This window comes from Scylla paramamosain, chromosome 2, assembly GCF_035594125.1.
Source record: "Scylla paramamosain isolate STU-SP2022 chromosome 2, ASM3559412v1, whole genome shotgun sequence".
Lineage (NCBI taxonomy): Eukaryota > Metazoa > Arthropoda > Malacostraca > Decapoda > Portunidae > Scylla > Scylla paramamosain.
The window spans coordinates 33,699,317-33,724,199 of NC_087152.1; the positions used below are offsets into that span (position 1 = coordinate 33,699,317).

Here is a 24,883-nt window from a genome sequence, read left to right on the forward strand (position 1 = left end):
CTTAGGCTCAAACGTCCACATCCAAAACCCCCTACAGTCCTACCTAGTTCTATAGCACGGAGTCCTGTTGGTGATGGCAGCATCATAGTGAGATGAATATTGAACTAGTAATTAGTAACATTCCTGTCGCATATTCATCTCTCTTTATATACAACCTTGAATTCTGGTACTTTTGTTCCATTATATACCTCTGTATGAAGGAAATCTGCTGCTAATATAAACAGTTTAAATGAAGAAGAGATGACCGCTGTACCAGTAAGTTTAAAAACCACTGACTGTTAGAATCAATAAGGTGTCTTTAATGAGGTACATCGGAAAACTTTATGATTAAGGTGTGAACCAAAGCTCACACTCTTAAAATCTGTGTGGTTTTTGAGTAGGAAAAGAGGAACGGTTGATCGAATAACATCCTTCAGATTATTACTAGAGAAATCAAGGGAATATCAGCCATATATACATTGTTTTCTGTGAACTTGTAATAAGCATTTTACAGGATCTCTACAACCAAACTGTTGTTAGTTTTGTAAGCAATCATAATAAAACGACCAGCACGATAGCCAACGGTGTGTGCATGGAGCGTGAAGTAAATAACAGTCTGGAAAAATTCAGTCTAAATGTTAGTGATTTATATGTATTGTTGATGGCCATTAACATTTATAGGCAAGTTGAAGTTTATATATATACAGCACAATACTGAAAGTGGTTTTATTTTACGTAAGTGGAAACTGGATCATAACTTGAAGCCCGACATGCAGGTTGCCATGAGAGTGGCAACAGAGATGAGAGTGCTACAGTTGGTCCTCGTCGTGTCAGTTACGAATCACATCAGGAGCGTGATCAGATGCCGAGAATTTATGCCACAACAGAACCGCTTAAAGGTCTTGGCACCGAGGCTCCAAACCAACAGGCAACAATACGATGAAAAAGAAATGCCAACAAGCCTAGATATTTTTTTTTATTTGCGTCCGTATTTACTGACGAAAGCATTACATTAATCCAATGTTTTTGTACTAGACTAAACAAGAAAAAATGTCACTCTACACAGTGTGAAAAGACTGAAATAAATGAAATTTCTAGACTAAATCTTTTTCGAAATTCTGGAATAAGTCAGACACTAAATAAGTAAAGGGTTATCGACCCTTTCCAGGAAATCTTTAACAGATGGTAAAGTTTCAACAGATTGGAAATGTACCAGTGTGACACTGCAGGGAACGGGGACAAATCATAACAAGGAAATTACCGGCCAAGTAGCCTGACGTCAGTTTTTTTTTTATTTTTTTTTTTTTAATGAAATCCAACACTCAAGATAATATGGTGAAAATAAGATTAAAAGTCATTTACACCATGCACTCCGCAATGAGTGTTCGTGCTACACTAATTAGATTTTGTGTTTAAGCCATCACCACTTGCTTGTCATTTTGAAAGGATCAAGTTGTTGTTGTTGGTGATGATGGTGGCGGCGGCGGTGGCGGCTGGTACGACGTTCTTGACCTTTCTCTGTGCTTTAGACTGCAGAGTCCAGTCCACAACAACGTTGTGAAAAGAATATCTTTTATCCTTCTCTTCCTCCTCCTCCTTTATCCTTTATCCTCCTCTTGATCTTGTAGGGAATGATTTTTGCAGTTTAACTTGAATATAATGCTTTTATGTTTTTGCTCGTAGAGTTTTTAAGCTGTGCTCTATTTTCGCTAGCCTTGCTCACCTTTTGTTGTTTTCCAAATGTTGATCAATAACTTTAATTAAATAGATCACTGTTACCCTCCTTATACACCAATGGCTCTTTACTGTTCTTCTCAGGTATTCTTGTGAATCTTGAAGCAAGTGGTCACCTTTTCCATATCTCTCTCTCTCTCTCTCTCTCTCTCTCTCTCTCTCTCTCTCTCTCTCTCTCTCTCTCTCTCTCTCTCTCTCTCTCTCTTTCTCTCTCTGTGTGTGTGTGTGTGTGTGTGTGTGTGTGTGTGTGTGTGTGTGTGTGTGTGTGTGTGTGTGTGTGTGTGTGTGTGTGTGTGTGTGTGTGTGTGTGTGTGTTGCTCAACCCTTATGGGCGACATTGCCACATAAAAGTAGATGGTCAATGTGTGATGAGGGCTTCGTATTGCCTTTAGTGTGAATATGCGTAGGAATTAATCAGTGTTCCACACGACGACGTGGCCACAAGATATCAACTGAATATAAATGTCAGCAACTGAGTTGCATCCGCAAAATCAGTGAGGCTCGCCAGTCAACACTCATGCCTCTTGAAATGTACCCTCAGTTCACTTTACTTGGCTAACGAGGCATACCAGATGTGCACTAGCCTACTCACCATTGTAATACGTAACCGGTATAATATAACGTTTAATAATAGGCGGTCATAGCAATTATAATTTATATTTTTGCGTATCACTAAGAATAAATGTGAACAAGTGGTATTACAACATAGTGTAGTGATTTTTTTATTTTATTTTTTTTGTTTTATATATATATATATATATATATATATATATATATATATATATATATATATATATATATATATATATATATATATATATATATATATATATATATATATATATATATTTTTTTTTTCCATTCGCCGAGGTCCGCACTAAACTTCCTTGAGAGCTTCATTCAGACAATGGCTTGAGTATCCAGACTTTGTGTACAAGGAATATTCTTTGTATCCTCTACACGGTGTCTGTATAATAACATAAAAAAAAAAATTCTTCTAAAGTTTTTCTACATCTTTGGGCACTTTGTTTCTTGTCTTGACTCTTGAACATTGAAATCCACCCATGCCATGCCTGAAGAAAAAAGGAACAGATCTTTTAGGTACAGAGTCTGAGCGAAAAAGCAATCTTGAGTTGCTGATGCCTGAGCGCGGGGACTGGCTGTTTGATTCTGGCATCCAATACGATTATGAGACAGGAGAAACTAAAACTTTGAGAACTTGACATAGTATACAGGAAGACACAAGTTACATCCTTCTTACCCTTCTTGCGCCCGGTAATGGTAAGCATATAATATGCAGTGCTAAAGTCTAGATTTTTGTAACTTTTTTTTTGGTGCATTCTTCTGAAAGAAACGGCAATGAAGCTGCAATTTTTTAAGTATTTATTGTCTTTGATCAATCTTTACATTAAAACGAAATGGAGTAAAAATAAATAAATAAATGAATAAATAAATAAATAAATAATGATGTACTTCGAATCTCAAAGTTTATCTAAAACCGATCCTCGTGATTAATATGGAGAAATCTGATGCTTTGGAATGGAGGAGCTACGGGAGCCCGCATGGCCTACATTCCCTGTGTGTATCTGTCTGGGTCTAGATGTGGTCCTCAGAAGACTTGAGGTCGTTCGTGAAATGCGAAAAGTTTTAGAAAGTAACGAGTTTTCTTCTTTTCTCAATTTGCTCATAGCCATGTACGGCCATTCTCTGTAATTCGTATTAGAAGATAAACGATAGTCCTTGGAATCAAAAGATTAAGGTCACTGCTGGTAACGTTTCTATCCGCCTTGATTGGTGTTCATTTTATCTGGAAATTGGACTTTGTTGGGGAAAAGATATGAGACTGACAAACTAACAGACAACATTATGCTCGTATTGGTAAATATTAGTCTCTCATTTTTAAAGATGAAAAACATTTTTTCATGGTAACATTTCTCGCTACCTTCCTCCCCCTGCTCCTGCTCTTCCTTTTTATCCTCTTTCACTTCCAATTCCCGTACCATCGGTGACCAAAATGGCTGAAAATGTCTTCATTTTTTTGGTTGCTTCATTAAGAAAATTTGGGGCAGTCAAACAAGGGACTGCCACGTGTAAGGCTGGTGGTTTCTTGCAGCTTCCCTTATTTCTTATATATATATATATATATATATATATATATATATATATATATATATATATATATATATATATATATATATATATATATATATATATATATATATATATATATTTCTAAAGCTGAACTCTTTGCTCAAACTTTTGCTAAAAACTCAACCTTGGACGATTCTGGGCTTGTTCCTCCCTCTCCTCCACCCTCTGACTACTTCATGCTACCTATTAAAATTCTTCGCAATGATATTTTCCTTGCCCTCGCTGGCCTAAACCCTCGGAAGGCTTATGGACCTGATGGGGCCCCTCCTATTGTTCTCCGAAACTGTGCCTCCGTGCTTGCACCTTGCCTAGTCAAACTCTTTCAGCTCTGTCTGTCAACATCTACCTTTCCTTCTTGTTGGAAGTTTGCCTACATTCAACCTGTTCCTAAAAAGGGTGACCGCTCTAATCCCTCAAACTACCGTCCTATTGCTTTAATTTCCTGCTTATCTAAAGTTTTTGAATCTATGCTCAACAGGAAGATTCTTAAACATCTATCACTTCACAACCTTCTATCTGATCGCCAGTATGGGTTCCGTCAAGGCCGCTCTACTGGTGATCTTCTGGCTTACCTTACTGAGTCTTGGTCATCCTCTTTTAGAGATTTTGGTGAAACTTTTGCTGTTGCCTTGGACATATCAAAAGCCTTTGATAGAGTCTGGCACAAAGCTTTGATTTCCAAACTACCCTCCTACGGTTTCTATCCTTCTCTCTGTAACTTCATCTCAAGTTTCCTTTCTGACCGTTCTATTGCTCCTGTGGTAGACGGTCAATGTTCTTCTCCTAAATCTATTAACAGTGGAGTTTCCTCAGGGTTCTGTCCTGTCACCCACTCTCTTCTTATTATTCATTAATGATCTTCTAAACCAAACTTCTTGTCCTATCCACTCCTACGCTGATGATACCACCCTGCACTTTTCCACGTCTTTTCATAGACGTCCAACCCTTCAGGAGGTAAACATATCACGCAGGGATGCCACAGAACGCCTGACTTCTGATCTTTCTAAAATTTCTGACTGGGGCAGAGCAAACTTGGTATTGTTCAATGCCTCAAAAACTCAATTCCTCCATCTATCAACTCGACACAACCTTCCAGACAACTATCCCCTCTTCTTCAATGACACTCAACTGTCCCCCTCTTCTACACTGAACATCCTCGGTCTGTCCTTTACTTTTAATCTGAACTGGAAACTTCACATCTCATCTCTAGCTAAAACAGCTTCTTTGAAGTTAGGTGTTCTGAGACGTCTCCGCCATTTTTTCTCACCCCCCCAGCTGCTAACTCTGTAAAAGGGCCTTATCCCTCCATGTATGGAGTATGCTTCACATGTCTGGGGGGGGTTCCACTCATACTGCTCTTCTAGACAGGGTGGAATCAAAAGCTTTTCGTCTCATCAACTCCTCTCCTCTAACTGACTGTCTTCAGCCTCTCTCCCACCACCGCAATGTTGCATATCTAGCTGTCTTCTACCGCTATTTTCATGCTAACTGCTCTTCTGATCTTGCTAACTGCATGCCTCCCCTCCTTCCGCGGCCTCGCTGCACAAGACTTTCTTCTTTGTCTCACCCCTATTCTGTCCACCTCTCTAACGCAAGAGTTAACCAGTATTCTCAATCATTCATCCCTTTCTCTGGTAAACTCTGGAACTCCCTGCCTGCTTCTGTATTTCCACCTTCCTATGACTTGAATTCCTTCAAGAGGGAGGTTTCAAGACACTTATCCACCAATTTTTGACCACTGCTTTGACCCTTTTATGGGACTGGCATTTCAGTGGACATTTTTTTTATTAGATTTTTGTTGCCCTTGGCCAGTATCCTTCCTACATAAAAAAAAAAAAAAAAAAATATATATATATATATATATATATATATATATATATATATATATATATATATATATATATATATATATATATATATATATATATATATATATACTCGTATATATATATATATATATATATATATATATATATATATATATATATATATATATATATATATATATATATATACACGAGTATGACCATATTTTCGCTTGCGCGCGCGCGTTTGTGACGCTGGTTGACTGATTCCCTTTCCGTCTGTCTATGTCGAGGAGTGCAACATTAATCAAGGTGAATTACCGGACGTGGCTTAAGTGGCACACACCTAATGCAGCGCAACACTCCATCACACATAAGCTATCCAGTTTACGTGTGTGTGTGTGTGTGTGTGTGTGTGTGTATAGCCTTCTCCCTTGCCCCTCGCCGTGTGTCTGCAGAAAGAATGGTATTGGTGATTTAAGCTGCACTTGTGTGAATATTGAAGACGGCTTACATACTGACCTCAATCTTTCCCGAAATATCGATGACCCAAATCCCACCAAAACGCGTGCTGCAAGTGGATGTAAAAGCAAAGCATGATAAATTTGATAAACCGAAAAGTGAGCCAGACCACTCACAGTGATATACTGTCGCCCTGGAAGGTTTATAAAGAATCTGTAAGAAATAGTTTCACCAGGACTAACTTTAGCTCGTGTTGCGTGGCATTTTTTTTTTTATTGCAGATTTACATAGCATAGTATAGCGTAAACTTTTACTTCTTTTTTTTTTTTTTGCCACATCAAGCAAGTTATTACATAAGACATATTGCCTTTACCTTGTTGTTGTCGTTCATTGTGTGTGTGTGTGTGTGTGTGTGTGTGTGTGTGTGTGTGTGTGTGTGTGTGTGTGTGTGTGCGTGTTTATGTGTGTGTGTGTTTTATAGAATACAACTAATTTTTTCTTTTTTTATAGATGAAACAGTCAAATGTCTTCATTGTTGAGAAAAGAATTACCGTGTGAAAAAAAAAAATGAAACAACGGTTTCTAAGAACAGCTTTCTCCACAGTTCATGTATACAGCGTCTCTCATACATTTTTTAACGAAGGAAAACAAAAACCGACATATCAGAGACGAGAGCACGAAACTCATTGAAACAAACTGTAATAAACAAATGCCAGGCCTGTGTAGGACACAAGACAGTGACACAAATCAATGATATCGTAGCATACTATTCAGCATGGGATGCTAGCGACAGGGTGCGAAAGAATACTGTACCTTAGCCAATCATAGGCGGAACATGTGACGTAAACGCTGGCCGATCACAAGACTCACACAAGCAGCGACGTCACAACAGTAAATCAAGCCAGGAAAACATTGACGGTACTAGGTGTTTCAAACAATGAGGAAAGGCGTCCTTTGGTAGACAAAAAAAAAAAAAAAAAAAAAAAAAAAAATTGCACAGGCAAAAAGAGAAGGCAATAGAAAGTAATATAGCAGTTAGTCATATTGATACCAGACTTTTAAAACCGTGGACCAAAGCCGCAGAGAGCAGCGTGGACGGCAGAGGAAGCCGGAGGTAACAGTACTGGCTGGCAGAGTACCAAAAACTGAAAGGAAAAGAGACTGGCGCAGCGGACCATAAGCTGACAGGACAAGACAGGCAGGAAAGAAACCGTGACCAGAAATTCACAGCAGCAACAGGAGGGGCCGACCAGCAATGCAACAGAGGCCGACTAGGGCAGGCAGGCAGGCAGGAGAAAAAGCCTGGCCAAGGGTGGGGAGATTATGACACCTCTGCTCCCTGACACAAAGGTGGGAAGAATATGATCCCCATTCACCCTGACGTAAGGGTAAGATTATGACTTCTACGTTCCCTGCAATAATGGATAGAGGTTATGACCCAGAATTGTCCAACCATAATGAGGGGCGATTATAACCCTAACGGTGGGGGAAATTATGACTCTTGTGTAGTCTCCTATAAGGATGAGGGGATTTTGATCCTTACTCATCCTAACATAAGAGTGGGGAGATATTTACCCTTAAGTGCTTTGCCATAATGATGGGTAGATTATGACCCTATGCGGCACGATGGGAAGACTACAGCCCGCTAAGAACCCTGCCATGAAGGTGGGGAGATTATGGCAATTTTATAACACGCCTCAAGACAGGTGAGATTATAACACATCTCAGCCTGCCATAATAATATTAAATGGTTTATTTGTCCGAGAAAGTTTTACATGATAAAACATAGCGTCTTGGCTTACATACATTGTATATATACATTATGAATATCAGTAACTTAGTAACCAGGAAAACTCCTTGAAGGCGACTGATGAGCGAAGCTGTCAGTAATGAATCATTGAGGAACCACGCACATGGAGAACTTGCCTAATATTCAAATCACTTTAGCTCGAAACTTTGCGAGAGCCTAATGGTTGTACTTCATACCATTGGAGAGAAAATTTCATTCTGCGTACAGTGAAATGTTGAAATGTACAGTGCTTAAGTTGAGACAGAAAAAAAAAAAAAGTGAAAATTGCAAGAAACTGACGAAATCCCATTTTCGACACCCTCCTTCTATTTGCAAGTTACCCATTGACTTCACTAAACAGATGAGATGAAAACTGTATCATATAAAACACTATGAGTAAGAGGTAACATTGTAACATTGAAAGTAATAGAGTAACGAAAGACTATAAATAGTAACAAATATTAGTAATAATTAAAATTTTTAGACAAGTTAAAATACATAAAAAATTGCAGACAATACATTTATTATCAATAAGCATGGATAACTATTAAATTCCTGAGGCGTTAATTTTGTTTACAATATACAGGGCAGTCGAGTTTTTATACCTGTTGGTTCTGCTTTTAACTGCTTGAAGTAACTGTCTCCCTCCACTAGTTTCCCTGCCACGAATATCGCATAAGTACTGTGGTATCAAATGTCTGAGCTCAGTTGATTTCAATATGGATTTGCCACATCGTATTGTTAAATCGTCTCTTCTCTGGTATAGTGACTGATTACCTAATTGACAGAGGGCATTTTGGTAACTCCCATAATCTTGTCCCAGAATTATGCACAAGCAGCGTTTCTGGACACTTTTCTGGATTTCTAGATGGATGTACCTGTGTGAGGCCCAGGTGCCACACAGGTGCTGTATACTCTAAAACTATTCGAATATACCAGGTGTTCAGAGTCAACATGACATTCTGGGTAAACTCAAACTGTCTAGCTCAGTACAGTATGAAAACATTTCTACTTGCCTTAAATGAAATGTAGATTATATAGTCTTCAAAGTTTACAACTGCTTACAGTTGGTAGAGGGGAGTTATCTAGAGACAATTCGGGAAACACAGTGGCCGTCTGGGTGGGCAAACATGTAGCACCTCACATTTAAGTGGGTTTAGAGACATGCTTACTCTAATACATCCTTCTGATGAATCGTTCAGTACATTTGGATTTGAAAAATTAATGTCTTCAGCTACAGCTACAATTTCAGTTATCGTCAGATCATCCACACATTTAGCATAGATCCTGCATCTCGACACAGTTTGTTCACAATTGCTAAAAAGAAAACTGGGCCCAACTGGTTCCCCTGAGGCACACCACAATTGATATTGTCCCAGTCAGAAATGACTCTCTGGTACCTGACCCGTTGTTGCCGGTTGGACAAAAAAGCTTGAAATAAAAGCCAGTAGATAAGGGCTGCAACATAGGAGATGCAGTTAATTTATTGGCACAGTATGGGAAATTATAACTCTTCTGCACCCTTCCAGAGGAGCAAAGAAATTATGGGCCTTATGCACCTTGCTATAAGAGCGGGGAGATTATGAGCCATATGCCCTCTGCCATAGAAAGGGAAAGATCACGATCCTTGTTTTCCCTTCCATATGGGTGGTAATATTATGGTACCTATGCATCACACCATGAAGGTGGGGAGAATATGGCGGGACACAGTGATCATAATGTCACCTTACTTATTATGTGGTGCATAAGGCTCACATTTTACTTATCCTTATGGCAGGGGCCATAGTGATCATAGCCTCTCCACCATTATGGTGGGATGCATAGAGATTATCATGTTCTCACTCTTGTGACAGGGTGCATAAGAGGTTATAATCTCCTTACCCATATTACATGGTGCATAGAGGTGCATCTTCCTTTCCTTATGGCAAGATGCATAAGCGTTATTTCCTCCCCACCAGTATGTCAAGATGCTTAGGGGCGATAATCTCCTCACTTTTATGGCAGGGTGACCAGGGGGTCATATCCTCCTCCAACACACACACACACACACTTATATATATATATATATATATATATATATATATATATATATATATATATATATATATATATATATATATATATATATATATATATATATATATATATATATATATATATATATATATATATATATATATATATATATATATATTGTTACAACAAAAGTTCTGCCACTCTCACAGTTGCCACTAACTTGGATTAGCCTCCCTAAACTACCAACTACGTAGCTTAGTGCAGGGATCAAAATCATCTATACAGGGTCCTTCTGGTCTCCTATAGTGATTAAATAAATGTGGGCACTTCTTGGTTTTTGTCCGAGCTAGGAGAAAGGAATAACAAACGCCTAACATACATTGAACACACTTCATTTGCTGAGAAAGAATCGTACAACCACGTTCTGAGGAGGGCACATCTACGACAAGGGACAAATAACTAAGAGGATTGTAATGTTTTGTTAACTACTACCCTCTCAAGACGAACTCCCTCCCACACTCACAGAACAGAATCTCCTCCTGTGGAACAATAACATTTACAACCTCCCAGAAAATGGGCCAATACCAACCAGAAATGGTAAAATCGTGGGAAGTAGCAACAATTACTGCACAAAAGATTATTTTGATATCCACTGGGTCCAAAACTGCCGATGTTGGCGGTCCTGTTGATGAGCGTCCTGGTGATCCCCTTTATCAGAGACGGCGTTTAAAAGTCTCAAAGCTGTTGCAGTCTATCACGTCTCGAGGAAGCCCATTTCATAGATTTACTACTCGATGTAAAAAAAAAATTTTTTTGATTCGTGAGAGTTGAAGGATTTCCCAACAATTTTGCAGCTGTTTCCTCACGTGTAATTTGAAGAGTCTATCGTTAAATATCTACCGCAGTCCATGTTACCAATGCCTTTCATGATTTTAAACACATGTATTGAGTCGCCTCTTAGTCTTCTTTGTGTTAATGTGAGTAGACTTAATTCTTTAAGACGCTCTTCGTATGATTTGTTTCTTTGGTTTGGTATAATTTTTGTTACTCTACGCTGAACTCTTTCTAATTTATTAATGTCTTTCTGGTAGTAGGAACACCATGCTTGAACGCAATATTCCAAAAGGGGACGGACTAAAGGGTTATACAAAGTGAGGATTGTATCCTTAGATTTATATTCAAAAGATCTGCCGATTAAGCCAATTACTTTATTCGCTTTCTTTACGACTTCTGAACATTATTGGCTATGGTTTAAGCTACTCGATATTGTCACTCCTAAATCAGTTTCGTTTTCGACACTTTTAAGTTGGGTGCCATTTAAAATATACTTTGCTTTCTCGTTTCTATACCCTATATGAAGCACTTTGCACTTATCTGCATTAAAACTCATTTTCCAGGCTTCCCCCACTCTGTCAATTTACCTATATTTTTCTGCATTTCTATTACTTGTTCGTTAGAGACTAAGGAATTCGCTATTTTGATATCATCAGCAAACTTCGATATTATACTGGTAATACCCTCATTTATGTCGTTAATATAAACAAGGAAGAGAACAGGTCCTAACACTGATCCCTGTGGTACTCCGCTGATTACGTTAGTCCACCTGGATGCTTTTCCATTGATTACTAACTACTCTTTGTTTACGATTGTTTAGCCAGTTTTCAACATATCGCAACACATTGCCTTGGATACCGTGTGATTTTAGTTTAATCAGTAAACGTTTGTGGGGGGACTTTGTCGAGGGCTTTTTGAAAGATATATTATATCTACCGCTATACTCTCGTCATACTAGTTCAGAATATCACAGAAGAAGTCTAAGAGGTTCGTCAAACAAGAGCGTTTGTTGCGGAAGCCGTGTTGAGTATTTCTAAGTAAGTTGTTTTCTTCTAAGTGATGAACGAGTTTATCTTTTATTAGTATCTCAAGCATTTTGCATACGACTGAGGTTAAGCTAATTGGCCGGTAATTACATGGTAAAGATTTACTCCCTTTTTTGAAAATCGGAGTTACGTTAGCAAGCTTCCATTCATCAGGCATTGTGCCGGACTGCAAGGATTTATTGAACAATACGGTTACTGGTTTAACTAATTCGGATTTCGCTTCTTTTAAGATGTAGGGTGAGATTGTGTCAGGCCCGGATGACTTATTAACTTTAAGTTTATCGATGCATTTTGACACGTCACTTTCTGTTTTATTGATGTTGCTTAAGACGTCGTTGTTATTAATTAGGACTGCTGGCACCGTAGGGATGTCGCTGAGGTCTTCTGCTGTAAATAATGAGGCAAAGAAAGTGTTTAAAATGTTACTAATTTGCTTCTCGTCGTTAGTGTAATCTCCATTTACGTCAGTTATCGGTCCAATAGTTGAAGTAATCACTCTCTTTTGCCTGATAAACCTATAAAATTCCTTCGGGTTCGTTTTACTCTGGTTCGCAACATGTAACTCGGTGGACCTTTTGCTGTGCTTCATTAACCTCTTTGCTTTACGTCTTACGAATGTAGTATGTTCTTCGTTATTACTGAAGGATTTTAATTTGTTATGGGTATCCCTCTTGGCGCACAAGCATTCAGCAATTTGTGCGTTCCACCACCTAGGCTTAACGTTATTAGTGGGACGACGATTTTCATGGGTACACATTCTTGCACTGCTTTAAAGTATCTATCCATGAAAAATTTCCCTGAACATTAATATCTGTGGTGGTAAGTAGGTGACTCCAGTCATTTTGGTTAAGCACTGATTTGAGTTTACAGAAATTTGCTTTTCTGTAGTCAGGGACTTTTCTCTGCTTATATTTGACTCGTTAGCCATGAAGTTTATAATGAGAGAGAGAGAGAGAGAGAGAGAGAGAGAGAGAGAGAGAGAGAGAGAGAGAGAGAGAGAGAGAGAGAGAGAGAGAGAGAGAGAGTGAGTGAGTGAGTGAGTGAGTGAGTGAGTGAGTGAGTGAGTGAGTGAGTGAGAGAGAGAGAGAGAGAGAGAGAGAGAGAGAGAGAGAGAGAGAGAGAGAGAGAGAGAGAGAGAGAGAGAGAGAGAGAGAGAGAGAGAGAGAGTGAGTGAGTGAGTGAGTGAGTGAGTGAGTGAGTGAGTGAGTGAGTGAGTGAGTGAGTGAGTGAGTGAGTGAGTGAGTGAGTGAGTGAGTGAGTGAGGGAGGGAGGGAGGGAGGGAGGGAGGGAGGGAGGGAGGGAGGGAGGGAGGGAGGGAGGGAGGGAGGGAGAGAGAGAGAGAGAGAGAGAGAGAGAGAGAGAGAGAGAGAGAGAGAGAGAGAGAGAGAGAGAGAGAGAGAGAGAGAGAGAGAGAGAGAGAGAGAGAGAGAGAGAGAGAGAGAGAGAGAGAGAGAGAGAGAGAGAGAGAGAGAGAGAGAGAGAGAGAGAGAGAGAGAGAGAGAGAGAGAGAGAGAGAGAGAGAGAGAGAGAGAGAGAGAGAGAGAGAGAGAGAGAGAGAAAGGGGGGAATGAGTTAGGAGGACAAGGAGACGTCCTGCAGTCTTGTGGGCGTTGCCGTGGGAGGGCATGTGTAGCAGGCAACCACAAGGACGACAACCAGAGACGGAGGCGAAGAGGGAAACGGTTTGGTGTTTATGGCTTGTGTGTGTGAGCTACATACTATAAAAAATACAGGGCGCAATTTCAAGCCTCAACCTCGATGAAAGGTGAAGTGCCTGTCAGATATTATCAAGCTACCATAATGATACGAGTATTAAGGAAAACAAGCCTACCGTGGTGTTTACGAGATACCGCTGGTAATCAAGAACATGATTGAATGACCACTTCAAAGGAAATCAGTGGAAGGGCCTGCACGCAGGAGAGTCCCCGCACATTTTGTGCATATATGAGCAGCCTCGTCTCGTGAATGGCCGCCACCTTTTCATCAGCTAACTTAACGTAACCTAACTTAACTTAACCTAACCTAACCTTACTTAACCTAACCAAATCTAACCTAACTAACCAAACCTAACCTGATTAACCTGAACTTAACTTTACCTAAACTAGCCGAAATAATGAGTTATTATAAATAAGAGACCATATCCAGTAATTTGGTACAGGGTAGTTCGGTTACATGGTAGTTAGGTTAAGGTTAAGGTTAGGTTAGGTTAGGTTAGGTTAGATCAACTAATGAAAAGGTGCTGGCCAATCACGTGGCGAGACTGCTCGCACATGCGCAGAGTGTGCGGGGACTTTCCTGCGTCCAAGCCTTCCCATGCACTCCTGGCTGGTCCACTGCCACACGGGCAAAATTTACGTTATTGTTACTCTTTAGCACCTGCATATTTTTGTATTGACATGTGTCATATACCAATAAAATAACGAAATGTGCTGATTCTAAGAGAGCAACTAGTAATTCAGTGTCAGCAAAATTACAGGAATGATAGAGAAATTGAAAGAAAATGTTTACTCACTTTTATATATTCATTTTTTCTTATTGTACGCATAGTCTACTGTAACCTCTAAAGATGCAGCAATGATACAGCAATGATGTAGCAAAATATAACTGCAACAGGCAAAAAGAGAAAGCAATAGAAAGTAATACACCTATTACTAATATTGATACCAGATCAATACTTTTAAAAACCGTGGACCAAAGCCGTAGACGGCAGCGTGGACAGCAGAGGAAGACGGAGGTAACAATACTGGCTGGCAGAGTACCAAAAACCGAAAGGAAAAGAGGCTGGCGCAGAGGACCATAAGCTGACAGGACAAGACAGGCAGGAAAGAAACCGTGACCAGAAATTCACAACAACAACAGGAGGGGCCGACCAGCAGTGCAACAGAGGCTGTCTAGGGCAGGCAGGCAGGCAGGAGAAAAAGCCTGGCCAAGGGTGGGGAGATTATGACACCTTTGCTCCCTGACACAACAGCACAGAGATTATGACACCTCTACTGCCTGGCACAAGGGTGGGGAGATAAAGATCCCCTTTCACCTTGACATAAGGGTGGGGAGATTATGACTCCTACACACCCTGCAGTAATGTGTAGAGATTATGGTTCTGATTTGTCCAACCGTAATGAGGGACAATTATGGCTCCTAATCGTGAGGAAATTGACTCCTATGCAGTTTACTATAAGGGTGAGGGGATTTTGACCCTCTTGCACCCTGTCATAAGAGTGGGGAGATATTTACCCTTAAGTGCCCGGCCATAATGATGAGTAGATTTTGAACCCGTGCGGCACGGTGGAGAGACTACATCCCGCTAAAGAACCTTACCATAAGGGTAGGGAGATAATGACAATTATATGAAACGCCTCAAGATAAATGAGATTATTATAACCCACTTCAGCCTGTCATAAGCCTGGGAAGATCATGACTACTACGTACCGTCATAGGAGTAGAAAGATCATAGATTCTTTGCATCCTGCCATAGGGGCAAAGAAATTATGGCGCCTATGCACCTTGCTGTAAGAATGAAAAGATTATGAGCCATATGTCCTCTACCATAGAGAGGGAAAGATCACGATCCTTGTGTTCCCTCCCATATGGGTGGTAATATTATGGTACCTATGCATCACACCATGAAGGTGGGGAGAATATGGCGGGACACAGTGATCATAATGTCACCTTACTTATTATGTGGTGCATAAGGCTCACATTTTACTTATCCTTATGGCAGGGGGCATAGTGATCATAGCCTCTCCACCATTATGGTGGGATGCATAGAGATTATCATGTTCTCACTCTTGTGACAGGGTGCATAAGAGGTTATAATCTCCCTACCCATATTACATGGTGCATAGAGGTGCATCTTCCTTTCCTTATGGCAAGATGCATAAGCGTTATTTCCTCCCCACCAGTATGTCAAGATGCTTAGGGGCGATAATCTCCTCACTTTTTATGTGTGTGTGTGTGTGTGTGTGTGTGTGTGTGTAACAAAAAAGTTTAAACCACTATGAGCCAAAGCTGTGTGTGGCACATTTATCTTTTTTCTTTGACAATGATGCCATTCTTTGACAGGTAATCATTGATCTATCTATTTATCTATATCTAAATATCTAGCTCATATTTCCCTCAACTTTTTCTTCATTAACTTCTGCAACATTCGCGGTCTAAGATCTAATTTTCAATCTGTAGAACACCACCTCTCCTCTTCTAAACCTCATCTTCTTTTCCTCACTGAAACTCAGGTGTCTGAGGCAACTGACAGTAGCCCCTTTTCTGTTCCCTCCTACTTTCTCTATCCTCATTTTCGATCCAAAGCTGGATGCTGCGTTTATGTGCGCAATGACTTAACCTGCTCTCGTGCCCACGCTCTTGAATCTTCCGAGTTTTCCACCATCTGGCTACGACTACAGAGTCATTCTCATACTAAATTTATCTGTGCTGTATACCTCTCTCCTAACTCCTCTGACTATAAGAAATTCTTTGACTACTTAACTTCCAAAGTGGAGCACATTCTGACCCTCTTCCCTTTTGCAGAGATCTCCATTCTTGGAGACTTCAATGTTCACCACCAGCTTTGGCTTTCCTCTCCCTTCACTGACCATCCTGGTGAACTAGCCTTCAACTTTGCTATCCTCCATGACCTAGAGCAATTGGTGCAACACCCTACTCGTATTCCTGACCGTCTTGGAGATACGCCCAACATTCTTGACCTTTTCCTGACCTCTAATCCTTCTGCTTATGCTGTCACCCTTTCTTCTCCGTTGGGCTCCTCCGATCACAATCTCATATCTTTATCTTGTCCTATCACTCCAATCCCTCCTCAGGATCCCCCTAAGCGAAGGTGCCTCTGGCGTTTTGCCTCTGCTAGTTGGGGGGACCTGAGGCGGTATTTTGCTGATTTTCCTTGGAATGACTACTGCTTCCGTGTCAGAGACCCGTCTTTATGTGCTGAGCGCATAACAGAGGTGATAGTGTCTGGCATGGAGGCGTACATTCCTCACTCTTTTTCTCGTCCTAAACCTTCTAAACCTTGGTTTAACACAGCTTGTTCTCGTGCTATACATGATAGAGAGGTGGCCCACAAAAGGTACTTAAGCCTTCCTTCACCAGAATCTCATGCACTTTATATTTCTGCCCGGAACCATGCCAAGTCTGTTCTCCAACTAGCCAAAAACTCCTTCATTAACAGAAAATGTCAAAACCTTTCAAGATCTAACTCCCCTCGTGATTTCTGGCATCTAGCCAAAAATATCTCCAATAACTTTGCTTCTTCTTCTTTCCCTCCTCTACTTCAACCAGATGGCACCACTGCTATCACATCTATTTCTAAAGCTGAACTCTTTGCTCAAACCTTTGCTAAAAACTCTACCTTGGACGATTCTGGGCTTGTTCCTCCCTCTCCTCCACCCTCTGACTACTTCATGCCTCGTATTAAAATTCTTCGTAATGATGTTTTCCATGCCCTCGCTGGCCTAAACCCTCGGAAGGCTTATGGACCTGATGGGGTCCCTCCTATTGTTCTCCGAAACTGTGCCTCCGTGCTTGCACCTTGCCTAGTCAAACTCTTTCAGCTCTGTCTGTCAACATCTACCTTTCCTTCTTGCTGGAAGTTTGCCTACATTCAACCTGTTCCTAAAAAGGGTGACCGCTCTAATCCCTCAAACTACCGTCCTATTGCTTTAATTTCCTGCTTATCTAAAGTTTTTGAATCCATCCTCAACAGGAAGATTCTTAAACATCTATCACTTCACAACCTTCTATCTGATCGCCAGTATGGGTTCCGTCAAGGCCGCTCTACTGGTGATCTTCTGGCTTTCCTTACTGAGTCTTGGTCATCCTCTTTTAGAGACTTTGGTGAAACTTTTGCTGTTGCCTTGGACATATCAAAAGCCTTTGATAGAGTCTGGCACAAAGCTTTGATTTCCAAACTACCCTCCTACGGTTTCTATCCTTCTTTCTGTAACTTCATCTCAAGTTTCCTTTCTGACCGTTCTATTGCTGCTGTGGTAGACGGTCACTGTTCTTCTCCTAAATCTATTAACAGTGGTGTTCCTCAGGGTTCTGTCCTGTCACCCACTCTCTTCTTATTATTCATTAATGATCTTCTAAACCAAACTTCTTGTCCTATCCACTCCTATGCTGATGATACCACCCTGCACTTTTCCACGTCTTTTCATAGACGTCCAACCCTTCAGGAGGTAAACATATCACGCAGGGAAGCCACAGAACGCCTGACTTCTGATCTTTCTAAAATTTCTGATTGGGGCAGAGCAAACTTGGTATTGTTCAATGCCTCAAAAACTCAATTCCTCCATCTATCAACTCGACACAATCTTCCAGACAACTATCCCCTCTTCTTCAATGACACTCAACTGTCCCCCTCTTCTACACTGAACATCCTCGGTCTGTCCTTTACTTATAATCTGAACTGGAAACTTCACATCTCATCTCTAGCTAAAACAGCTTCTATGAAGTTAGGTGTTCTGAGACGTCTCCGCCAGTTTTTCTCACCCCCCCAGCTGCTAACTCTGTACAAGGGCCTTATCCGTCCATGTATGGAGTATGCTTCACATGTCTGGGGGTTCCACTCATACTGCTGTTCTAGACAGAGTGGAATCAAAAGCTTTTCGTCTCATCAACTCCTCTCCTCTAACTGACTGTCTTCAGCCTCTCTCTCACCGCCGCAATGTTGCATCTCTTGCTGTCTTCTACCGCTATTTTCATGCTAACTGCTCTTCTGATCTTGCTAACTGCATGCCTCCCCTCCTTCCGCGGCCTCGCTGCACAAGACTTTCTTCTTTCTCTCACTCCTATTCTGTCCACCTCTCTAACGCAAGAGTTAACCAGTATTCTCAATCATTCATCCCTTTCTCTGGTAAACTCTGGAACTCCTTGCCTGCTTCTGTATTTCCACCTTCCTATGACTTGAATTCCTTCAAGAGGGAGGTTTCAAGACACTTATCCACCAATTTTTGACCACTGCTTTGACCCTTTTAGGGACTGGCATTTCAGTGGGCATTTTTTTTTATTAGATTTTTGTTGCCCTTGGCCAGTATCCTTCCTACATAAAAAAAAAAAAAAAAAAATCAATCTATCCATCAATCGATTGAAATCTTATCTTGTGTTTCTAGTTTCACGCTAGCCGCTCTTCTGATTTTGCTAACTACATGCAGCGGCGTCGCTGCATAAGACTCCAATTTTGTCCACCTTAATGCAAGAATTAACAAGTATTCTCATTCTTTCACCCTTTTACTGATTAACTTTTGGTCCTCCTGCCTCTTTCTGTATTTCCTTCTTTCTATGACTTAATTGTTGAGAGAGAGAGAGAGAGAGAGAGAGAGAGAGAGAGAGAGAGAGAGAGAGAGAGAGAGAGAGAGAGAGAGAGAGAGAGAGTGAGTGAGTGAGCGTGTGTGTGTGTGTGTGTGTGTGTATGTGTGAAAGACTTAACTTGTCAAATCATTTGCCTCCCACCTTTTTCTCTCTCCCACCTCACTCTTTCCTCTCTTATCTTTTAGCCTGCCAGCCTCTCCCACCCTCAGGAATATAATATGCCGGACTCTTATACAAGGGAACACAACATTGCAGAGATAGGGTGAACAAAATGGCCCTTAATATAATCTTCCTCTGGTGGTCGCTGTGTCTCCACAAATTTCATCATCCTTTATTCAAGGCCGTATTCTCGATTGAACTAGATTTTAAGCTCATAAAAAATGAAAAATGCAGAAATTTTAGTATAGTACAAGTCAAGTGTACTACATGAAAAATTCTTATGTTTTGTAAAAACTTTTCATAAATTTGCAGGAAGGGCTACTATATAAATAAACGATTGGTAATATAATAAATGAACCACGAAAACAAAACAAAAAACAAAATCGAAAGATATCTGCTGAGGGAAAACAACGATTATTTAACCAGTACACAAACAAAAGAAAAAAAAATAAGGAAAAAAACATACAGTTTATAGATTGTATTGTGAGTAGAATACAACTTATCAACTATTTAACGTGTAAGAAAAGAAACATGTTACTATATTAAACATATGTGTCATCACACTTTAAAGTATGATACACAGATATGGTTGAGCATGGTTTCAGTCGATGGTCGATTTCAAAATAGTTATGGAAGAGAAACAAATTTTTTTCAGTATAGCAATAATTACACCAGAATTTAATAGATAGCTAGTACAATTGTGCACAATCTTTTGATCTTTTATTCACTAAAGGAACGTCTTCTCCGTGTGTGTGTGTGTGTGTGTGTGTGTGTGTGTGTGTGTGTGTGTGTGTGTGTGTGTGTGTGTGTGTGTGTGTAATTAAGAAAAAAATGTGGAAAATTTTGCCTCATAAACTAGTGAAAAAGGGACGTCACATGTGAAATATTAACTGGGATATGAAACGGGGCTCTGAACTGCACACCGGGAGTCAACTTGCAGCTTTTAGTGTGGTTTATTAAGATTCCAGCATTTGTCATATGTTTCGTGATAGTGCTCATGGCATCTCACAGCGGGGGAGGGAAAGGGTGACCTGGATTTCGTGGTGGCCTGGTTTTACAGCGAAACAATAAGCTCCCTTCGTCCCTCATCCCACCGCCCTCAGGGGAAGGTAGCAACTTCCCCCATTTCCGATGTTCAGGTAACCCCACCGGGATGTGTGAATGCCGCTCCCTCCCGCTTCTCCTCCTACCGACCTCTCCTTCCCCTCCCTCTTCCCCACATCTCACTTCCCTTGATGTCCTCCTCCTCCTCCTCCTCCTCCTCCTGCGTCTGATCACCAACCCACTGCCGCGCGCCATCCTAGCACTCTATTTTTTTCCTGTTGTTTGATCGACATAATTGAATACGTGACCTGATCGTTATGAGAGGGATTTACCTCATGTATAAATGGCACGTTACGGTAAGAGTGATAAAGATAGTTGTGGTAGTGATAATAATGATGGTAATAATGATAATCAATAATAATGATAATAATAATAATAGAGAAATAATAATAAAAAAATAATAATAATACCGTTTCTTTCACCTGCAACCTAAATTGATATATGTGCTACCTGCATAGTACATTATTTAACACCACCTGCGTACACTCCTTCGGACCGCTACGATCATTACCACCACTAATATCCATCCCCTCTCTCTCTCTCTCTCTCTCTCTCTCTCTCTCTCTCTCTCTCTCTCTCTCTCTCTCTCTCTCTCTCTATTTCCTCCTCCTCCTCCTCCTCCCCCCTTTACTTCACCGCCACCACTTCCCTCGGTACCTCACGAACAGAGCTAATTTTTTTAGGTAACATTTTTGCTCGCTTATTTTTTCGCTTTACTATGAACAGAAACATTCGCCTTTGCCCTTTGGTGTCCCCTCCCTTCCCCCGGCACTGCTGTTCATGAGGGAGCATTTTTCTTCCCCTCGATATACAGACAAAAGCCTCTCCCTTTATGCACTCTGGCGACTGTCTCCTCTGAGACCTGCAAGGACTTAAATAATAATAATCCATATGCATTCAGTATCTCGAGGGAAGGAACTGCGTCGGAAACGTGCCACGGAGAACACTGAATTTATGAAGACGGAATATTTTGGTGCATAACAATCTGAATTAATCCAGAATGCCGAGGTGCATAGTAATGTTAATTAAGGCAAAAATATTGAGGTGCATAGAATCTAAATGAAGGAGAGAATACCGAGATGCATAAGAGTGGTGATCTTAATTGAAAGCGAATGTTAAGGTGCAAAGTGAACCTGAATGAAGGTGAAAATGTCTGAATGCATAATGATTTCATGTACTTCAAAAATTTCAGAGTGAAATGCAAATGTTTCCTTGTATTTGCGTGGACTTTCAAAATATCAACGAGCAGCAGCAGCAGCAGCAGCAGCACCAGCACCAGCAGCATTATTATTTTGTTGTGCGTTAATTTACTTTAATAACCTCAACTTGAGTCTAATTAGAAGCTTCCTTGTATTGGAAAATAAAATGCATTAGATCACGAAATCGTTGGGATTTCTGTAGTACACTTATTCAGAATGGAATAATAAATTAAGAGCTAAAGAGATAAATAAGTGGGTAAATATAAACAGATTCGTATCACTAAGGATCGAGTATTTGCTCTCAAAACCGATGGAACTCTCAGAGTTTAAGCATCCTACATAGATCCATGAATTGATAAATCAAAAGAGAGATAAATAAACAAATGCCACCAGCAATTCAAATCCTAGCACACACGCATTAAAATGAGTAAAATAATCAATGAAAATTAAGTAGAAAAAACACGCTTGTATAATATCAAAAAGCAAAATTAATAGACATAGAAAGATCTTGTGTTTCTTCTTCACCATCAGACACTCATACAGAAACCTTCAATGCTACGTGTGGAAATTAGCACACTCAGTCTTTGTAAGCGTGTCGCCTCCACCGAGACCTGGCCGAAAGAGCACACACACACACACACACACACACACACACACACACACACACACACACACACACGCCATTTAAGGGACATTAGACACCACCGTGCAGTCCTAGACGCGGGAAGGGAGACTCTGCCACCAATTAGTATAATAATAGAATGCCATTTGTCAAGAGACACTGGCGAGTTGTCAGCTGAGTGAAATGTGCTCTTAAAACGTCTCCTATGCAGCCACTAGTGAGAGAGAGAGAGAGAGAGAGAGAGAGAGAGAGAGAGAGAGAGAGAGAGAGAGAGAGAGAGAGAGAGAGAGAGAGAGAGAGAGAGAGAGAGAGAGAGAGAGAGAGAGAGAGAGAGAGAGAGAGAGAGAGAGAAAAGTCCTTTTGCCTCCCTTTCTATGAAACATTATAATTTCGGGGATTATTACGAGAGGGAGAAGGTTGAAGTACGTTTTATCTCCACGGAAATGAAGGCAAGGAGGGAGCGGCAAGGATGGCATTGTGGAGGGTGACCAGATTATGTAAATACACAATAAAGTTGAGAGAAAAGCTTAGAGTTAACACATTCTCTCTCTCTCTCTCTCTCTCTCTCTCTCTCTCTCTCTCTCTCTCTCTCTCTCTCTCTCTCTCTCTCTCTCTCTCTCTCTCTCTCTCTCACTTGTAACTTCAAGTTTTAAAGACAATTCAATTCAATGACAACATCAGCTGTGGCCATATTGATAGTTAGTGGAGTGGTATTGGCATGAACAGTGATCATAACAGCTGTTATACTAACGCAAACGATATTAAGAGTAACAGAAGGATGAAAACTTGTTCGTATTAATGGAAATATGTGCGGAAATTTCAGAGATTCTATTAAGTAGTAAGCACCTTGAAATATGCTATTTATTCTCTCTCTTAGGCATGCAGTGTGGTGTATATGAGAGAGAGAGAGAGAGAGAGAGAGAGAGAGAGAGAGAGAGAGAGAGAGAGAGAGAGAGAGAGAGAGAGAGAGAGAGAGAGAGACTGACTGATTGATAGACATGCAGGAAGGAAAAAGTGAACGCTAAATTTCCCCCGAAAAAGGATAATGGGAGAAGTAGGGAAAGAAAGCAATTACTCCTGTTTCTTTACCTGGTATAATGCTCACTGCCAGTATGTCATGTACACTAGTAATGAAAAAGAAGTTTGTGGGTTGCTATAAGGTATTTGTTTATATATTTCCCTTACTTTTCATTAGCATTATTGTCCACGGCAAAATTTAGAAAACCGTTCTCAATTTCTTTTTATTCCTAACATCGAGTAAAGGTTAATTGTGAAGTAGTCAGTTATGTTAATACTCTTAGATCCTCCACAAATTCTGTAAACTTCTATCTAGTCAACACTCAGTCCTCGTTTAAGTACGGTAAACAAAAGTTTATCTTACCAAAGGGTGGGGCGAGGAGCGACTCAGTGAAGGAGAAAGTAGAGGAAGGGGAGAAGGACGATAATGAAGAAGCACAAGAAGAAAAACAAGAAAAGAACAAGAAAAAAATGAAGAAATAAGAAAAGAAAAAAATAGAAGAAAACAAAACATATAAAAAAAAAAACAAGAAAAAACAAGAAGAGTAGGAGGAAGAAGAGCAACAGCAGAAGCACCAAGAGCAGACACTCGAGCACCACACCAATCATTCCCTTCCTCTTCACAAGTCCTCAAACAGACACAACAAAAATACGGTCGTGTTTGCCGCGAACTCCATTTTTTCCTGCACATCTTAGGGGTGTGTGTGTTCTGTGGATTTACATGTCCGTTGATAGTGCTGCAAGATAAAGAAGGATAACGCTTATTATTCTATTTATTTATTTATTTATTTTTTTCTAGAGGGACGTGGTGACAAACTTATCGTCTAAATAGCTTGCATTTTTTTATTTTATTTTTATTAATCAAGACAAGCATCACTGCGTTAATTTTTCTCTCGCTTTTAAAAAAAACTGCTAAACCTTGACTTTTACGAAGCTCGCATTTAACTTTATCACCTTTTAGTCCCAAGATTATTATTATTACATTTATTTTTCTTTCTTATAGTATTTCTAACATTATCAGGATTACTTGATCTGCAGGAAATGTCCTCTCTCTCTCTCTCTCTCTCTCTCTCTCTCTCTCTCTCTCTCTCTCTCTCTCTCTCTCTCTCTCTCTCTCTCTCTCTCTCTCTCTCTGTGTGTGTGTGTGTGTGTCTGCTGCTAATCTATAAAGCTTTATCCTGTCTACGTCGCTTGCACTTAACACATTTCTTCAATTTTCTCTTCCTGTAGTGTCTCGCTCGGGGCAGACTGACAGGAGACCACACACAGGTGGCAGGACGTGAGGTGCTCCTGGAAGACAGCAGGGACAGCCCGGCAGGAGGAGATTTCTTCATCACACAGACAAAGGTATGATTACACCACGGCTGCATGTTCCATGAGAGAGAGAGAGAGAGAGAGAGAGAGAGAGAGAGAGAGAGAGAGAGAGAGAGAGAGAGGTGGGGGAGGGAGCGGGGGTGGGGGAAAAGCTGTTGTGGTCATGGTGTGTAGTGATAGTGGAGGTGATGAAACAGTGTCACCAACTCCGCAAAAAAACAATGGGGTTAGCTCAGTAACAGCCTGCTGTAGCGCACGCGCACATACACACACACACACACACACACACACACACACACACACACGTATAATAAAAATGCCATAGATTCCTC

At 40.5% G+C, this 24,883-nt stretch overlaps 1 long non-coding RNA gene across 1 annotated transcript in view; it reads left to right on the forward strand.

The window, feature by feature from the left end:
* Positions 1–24,883, forward strand: part of LOC135113829 (uncharacterized) — a 222,729-nt gene that overhangs the window by 129,386 nt on the left and 68,460 nt on the right. The window contains exon 4 of the long non-coding RNA XR_010275086.1: positions 24,468–24,584. This is a non-coding gene — a long non-coding RNA (uncharacterized LOC135113829). The remainder of the gene's footprint in view (positions 1–24,467; positions 24,585–24,883) is intronic.